Source organism: Musa acuminata, chromosome BXJ3-7, assembly GCF_036884655.1.
Source record: "Musa acuminata AAA Group cultivar baxijiao chromosome BXJ3-7, Cavendish_Baxijiao_AAA, whole genome shotgun sequence".
In the NCBI taxonomy this organism is placed as follows: Eukaryota; Viridiplantae; Streptophyta; class Magnoliopsida; order Zingiberales; family Musaceae; genus Musa; species Musa acuminata.
Window position 1 is genome coordinate 15,182,174 of NC_088355.1, and position 6,622 is coordinate 15,188,795.

Consider the following 6,622-nt stretch of genomic DNA (forward strand, 5'->3'; position numbering starts at 1 on the left):
GGAAAAGTTTGAAAGAGTATATCAAAAGATTAATTTTTGACTCTTTTACTCTACTTGTGCCTTCATGAGTCAGTTCGAGTGTATGCCAAATATCAAACGCGGTTTCATAAACCGAAACACGATTAAATTCATTTTTATCAAGCGCACAAAATAAGGCATTCATAGCCTTTGCATTAAGAGCGAAAGTCTTCTTCTCCAATTCATTCCAATCGATCATTGGAAGAGAAGATTTCGAAAAACCATTTTCGACAAGATTTCAAAGTTCAAGATCCATCGAAATAAGGAAGATCCTCATTCGGGTCTTCCAATGGGTGTAGTCCGTCCCATTGAACATGGGTGGGCGTGTAATAGAATGACCCTCTTGGTTTTCGGCATATGCCATCTCTCTTGGGTTTTAATCCGTTTGAGAGTGAACCCCGCTCTGATACCAATTGTTAGGATCAAGAGCACTAAGAGGGGGGGGGGGGGGGGTGAATTAGTGCAGCGAAAACTTTCAACGTTTAAAACTGCGTTCGTACGACAAAGCCTATTCCAGTAGAAAAGTTGATTCATAAATTTCTTTGACTTACGATCAGGTAAGAAGCAGTTAAAACAAATCCATAAAGGCAGTTTGCAGTTATGATGGAAATCAGAATGTAAGCACAAACTGAAATACGATGTTCGTATGGTAAAAGCGATTTCAGTAGAAAAGCCGATTCGTAAATCACTTTAACTTGTGATTAGGCAAGAAGCAGTTAAAACGAATCTGTTAAGGTAGTTTGCTGTTGTGATGGAAATCAGAATGCAAGCGCAAACTGAAATACGATATTCGTACGAGAAAAGTGATTTACGTCTAAACACGATTTGGAAAATATTGAGCTTGGAAACGTAATCGTAAAAGCGCAGAAGGTAGTAAGCTATGAATGAGGTTTGCAGTAAGGATAATAAGCTCAAAGTAAATGCAAACCAGGGAGCAGCGCGATTTAGAGTGGTTCGGTCAATCTTGACCTACATCCACTTCTGGCTTCCTCCACCGATGAGGTCACCGACGTCCACTAAAGGCCTTCCTTCAATAGGCGAAGGCCAATCACCCTTTTACAGATTCACTCCTTTTGACAGGCTTAGGAGATAACCCTTACAAACTTTTCTCTCCTCTCTTGAAAGATCTGAATTTGGAAGAAAAGAGGGAGAAGAACCTTTAGCTTATTACAACACTTTTGAGGTCAAAAATCTCAGAGTAAGATCAGGATTTTGGTGGTTTTTCGTTGCTCTTTCATTGTTGAAAGAGTGGGGTATTTATAGGCCCCAAACCAGTTTGAATTCCGAGCTCAAAACTGTCAATTCCCGGAATTCCGGGGTCTGGCGATTGCACCGCCTGACTGGGGCAGTTGCACCGCCTGACAGGGCTCGAAGACTGAGCCTCTGGGCGGTGCCACCGCTTGTCAGGGGCGGTTGCACCGCCTGGCAGAGCTCGGAGACCGAGCTCAGGCGGTGCCACCGCCTGACTAGGTCGGTTGCACCACCCAGCCAGAGCTCGGAGACCGATCTCAGGTGGTTGCACCGCCCAGCTAGAACTCGAAGACTGAGCCTTGGGCGGTGCCATCGCCGACCCAGGCGGTGCCACCTTTGGGTGAGATATCTGGGTCCGAATGGGTTGATCCATTTGGCCCAATTTGGTTCTTTCAAGGGTCCAATTGCCCCCAGATTATGTTAATGGGATCACCTCCCAATTCTAACTTAATCATCATGCTTACTACGATAATTCTTAAGACTCTTACTATAGCTTGCTCCGGTGCATCAATCGCTTCTTCCGGTGAACTTCCGGCGAACATCCGACGGTCCTCCGACGATGCACCTATGGACTTTCGGCAAACTCCTGGACTTGTGACGATCCACTTGGCGAGTTCTGACGAGCTTCTTTTGGCAAGCTCCTGGACTTCTCGGATTTGATCCCGTAGAACCTCCGACGACCGTCTGGACTTCCGTCAAGCTCTCGAACTCCCAACGTGATCATAATCCTGACTCCGGTGTAACTCCTGCTGCATGTTTTACTTTCATCGTAGTTAATCCTGCACACTTATCTCAACATATGGATTAGATAACAAATGACAATTGATGTCATCATCAAAATCCGAGATTTAACATGCTTTACCCGGTCTGCCCTTACCCTTGCCTTTCTTTAGGGACTTTTCTGCTTTCTTTTTCTTTCTGGTCTCACCAGTATAGAGAACTGGCTTCTCTTTCGTGATAGTGCTCTCTGCCTCCCTCAGCATGTTGAGGAGCTTAGGGAGAGTCACCTCAAGCTTCTTCATATTAAAATTTACTATGAACTGTGAAAAAGAATCTGGTAGAGACCGAAACATAAGATCTACACATAGGCTATCCTCTAGGACCATTAATAGACTTGTGAGTTTCACTATCCACTCAATCATCTTTAGGACATATATTGAATCGGTGTCCCCTCAATCATCCTAGCACATAAGAGGCTCTTGGATATCTCATATCGTTGAGTCCTTCCTTGTTCTTCAAACACTTTGTGGACATGTAGGAGAATGGATTTGGCATCCATCTTTTCATGTTGTCTCTATAACTCAGGAGTCATGGAGCCCAATATGTAACACTGAGCAAGAGTGGGACTATCTATGTACTTACGTAGCGAGTAATCTCATTCTCACTAGCCCCTTCCTCGGGCGTGGACATCACTATATCAAGGATGTATGCAATTTTCTCCACCGTGAGAATAATTCTCAAGTTGTGGAGTCAATTCGTATAATTTGGACCAATGAGACGGTTGACATTAAGTATGCCACGTAAGGGATTTGAAAGCGATATTTTTTTGAAAATAAAGATGTAGTAGAAATAAATAACATGTAGATTTTGTAAAAAATAAACAATCAAGATATGGACTTTTATCTTAATCTGCTCCTACTATTTTACTGGCGAGTCACGCGACACCCTTAGCATATAAAACGAAAGTCTTCGGTAGACTTCTAGTGGGGATCGAGATCGAATCAGCGTCTTAGTGTAACCTTGAGGGACTCAACTAATCATACTAAGCCCAAAAGGTAGGCAACTCTTGCCAATCACAACTCCTTATGATTCCCGTCCTATTTGACCTCCGATTCAACCATAATGATTGGTTAAGCCAACACCATCGTTATAAGATGAGTTTGATTCGAGGATATACCCTCGAGTGACTTGGCCAAGTATACAATGTCCTCAGGTCACTAGTGACATCTCTATGTCGTAGGCAAGATAGTGAATCATGATATAGGTGAGCCTCGAGGGACTCGACTAACTCAACCTACATCGAGAATCGGTCCATACCTATAACAATGGAAGGCCACATGGGTCAATCTAATTGCCTCACGTTTACTGACTTAATATTATCGAGAGAGGGGATTTTGTTGATTTGGTCACCTAATGTAACGTATCACACACATATATATTTAATATATATCTACATCGGATGCAAATATATATATATATATATATATATAATATATATATATATATATAATATATATATATATAGTATGTGTATAAACAATCACACATCACATGAGCAATTACACCATATGATCATTGACCACAGCCTAATGTGATCAGGCTCGAGCTAATGAGCCTAATCACTCACATCAATATTTATGTGTGCAGCGGTGCATCTCCATGCTTTGTGATCGTCCATCTCATCCTCGTCGGTTCCGTTGGCATCTCGACGCATCTCCATGCATCATGATCGTCCGTCTCGACATCGTGGGTCCTACTATCGCATCCACTCTCCTACTGTATCTTCTCATGTGATTACAATTTAATCATATGCACACATGCCCGACAATAAACGAAAAATAAAATAGAGGCTCGCAGGCCCAATAATAATAATCACAAGTACACATATCACACAGTCCATGATCATTCGTCCACATATCATACATCATATGTATAAATAATCATCATGTATGACTACTAGATAATAATAAAAATAATAATCAATTAACATTTTTAATTAATTAAAATTTTTTGAAATGAAGGACATATAGGGAATTTTTTTAATTCTGAGGGGTATTTTCATAATTTGGACAACGTACATAACCTTGAATTTTTGAAATTTTGAGGGGCAAAACTATCCTTTTGCCCAAAAATCCCCTAAGCCCTTTCTCGCTTTATTTGTTGCAACCGTCGCCACCATGCCAACGGCGGCCCTATGCGGTCGGGGGCGGGGACAATACCCCTGCCTGCGGGTGATGCCGCCCTTGCAGGTGGGCGCCCCCGCGGGCGAGTACCCTGACGGGTGGTGTTTCCTTGCCGAGCGGGTGCCCTTACGGGCACCACGACCTTCGCGGGCGATTCTGCTTGTGGGGCAACGCTCGCAAGCATTGTTGCCCCACCGGCTTGCCGCCCCTATGGGCGGTTATGCTCACAGGCGCTGCTGCCCTGTCAGACGGGCATCTTTGCTCACGGCAGCGTGTTAGAACCCTTGCGGATTAGTGAAGCATCTAAGGTATGTCCACTCTTTTGGCCGGTGACTAGTGAAGCATCTAAGGTATGTCTCCAAGCACCTGCTCACCATTTCAATCTGGCCGTCGATTTATGGGTGATATGTCATACTCATTTTCAATTTAGTCCCATACATCTGGAATATCTCTGTCCAAAATCTATCTGTGAAGGCCCTATCACGATCACTTACAATTGAATCTCAGATTTTGATGATGAAACCAATTGATAGTATTTATGATTTGATTTACGTTTTGAGTTATGCATGATGCTTCGATTAGGGAGAGACAATTAAAGTAGGAAGAATCATGTTAAGCTGGAGAAAAACATGTCAGAAGATTGGACTTCGAGCCAAAGGATCAGTCGATGTATCGATAAAAGGCTTCGGGCCATGGTTTCAGGCATCGGGCCAAGAAGAGTGGATATTGCGCCAAGGATATCGGAGTTACGGAGGTCAATTGGCCGATTGAGCAATATGCCACAAGAGAGGGCGTTGAGCCAAAGAATCGGATGAAGCGTCGATGGACCAATGATATGTCGGACAACATGATTCATGTTTAGTAATAATTGTCTAGATCGAAGTGTGTTTGATGTGTGCAGGATTAACTACAATAGCAAGACATAAAGCAAAATGAAGTCTCGGAGTCGAGAACGAGATTTCGTTGGGAGTTTAAGAGTTCATCGAAAGTCTAAACATTTTGTTGGAACTAGCCGAGAAGCCTAGGAGCTTGCCAAAGAAGCTCATCAAAACTCAACAAGAAGATCATCGTGAAGTCCAGGAGCTTGCCGGGAGTCCACTGGAAAATTGCTGAGAGATCATCGGAAGTTCGCTAGAAGAAACCTTGACTCATTAGACTTATTTAGCTTAGTGTATGCTTTAGAATTCGTAATTAGCACATAATTGAGATTGGAATTGGTCCAACCCAATTAGGGGCTAGTTGGGCCCATGTAAGGACTATGTTAGGCCAAGTGAAAAGGCCTAAATAGTGACCCAAGAGATGGCACCGTCGTAGCATAGTCTTTGAGACTATGTCAGGTGGTGATACCGCCCAGACACAAACTCCGTGAGATTGTCAAGCGGTGGTACCGCCAATCTGGGCGGTGGTATCGCCTAGTGTGCAGTGGTACCGCTAGACTGGGCGGTGGCACCGCCTAGTGCAGTGTTAGTGTCAGACTGACATTGGTGATGGTACTGCCCAACACAAGCGGTGGTACCACTCGTACCTAGGAAACCCGGGATGAGACATTTTTAGGCTCCAAGTTTGAGTTAACTTAAGGCCTATAAATACCTCTCTTATCCTTGGTTAAAACACACAATCACAGAGAGTTTAAAAGTGAGAAAACGCTGTTGCAATCAATTGGGATAATGCTTTTCTTTTTCTAGCTAATTTTGAAAATGATTATGAAAATTACATGTTTAATGATATAATGAAAATATTAAATGTTTTGATACCATAATTGATAATTTTATTTTATGCATAATGATTATGCTTAATAAATTTATATTTCGAAATTATGCTTGATGATTTTTGTGATTTATGGCTTATCGGTTTGTACCGTAATGAAAGTTACTTTTTTGGTTTTAAAAATGATATATTTTCTGATTTGACATAAATTAAAAGGGCATGCTTATATGAAATAATATAAGTATCATGCTTGATAATTTTATATTTAATTATGAATGATGATTTGAAGTAATGATGATTTTTGGGTAATTTATGGTTTATTGATCTTGATTATTTCTATGATAAGATTTGCTCTTTTGATTCTAAACTATGATGTATAGTTTTCATACGAAAAAACTTGAGCATACTTATATGAAATAAACAACTTTAAATGAAACAATTAAAACGAGGAAAACATTTTTTTTTAAATTTTTTTGACATTCATGACTTGATTTTTCATCTTTGTTATTTAACCTTTGTCATGATTTAAAATTTATTGTAAAGGAAAAAAAAATATAAAATTAATTTATTCCCTTCTTTTTGACAAAGACAAAGGGGGAGAAAGAACTAGCTATGCTTGTTCTAAAATTATGTAAAATTTGCTAACTTGCATGGTGCAAAATGTGTTACCTTGCTTATTGTAAAACTTGCTATCTTACTAGCTTGCATATCCAAAAATTGCTAGATTGCCCAACTCAAAAGTG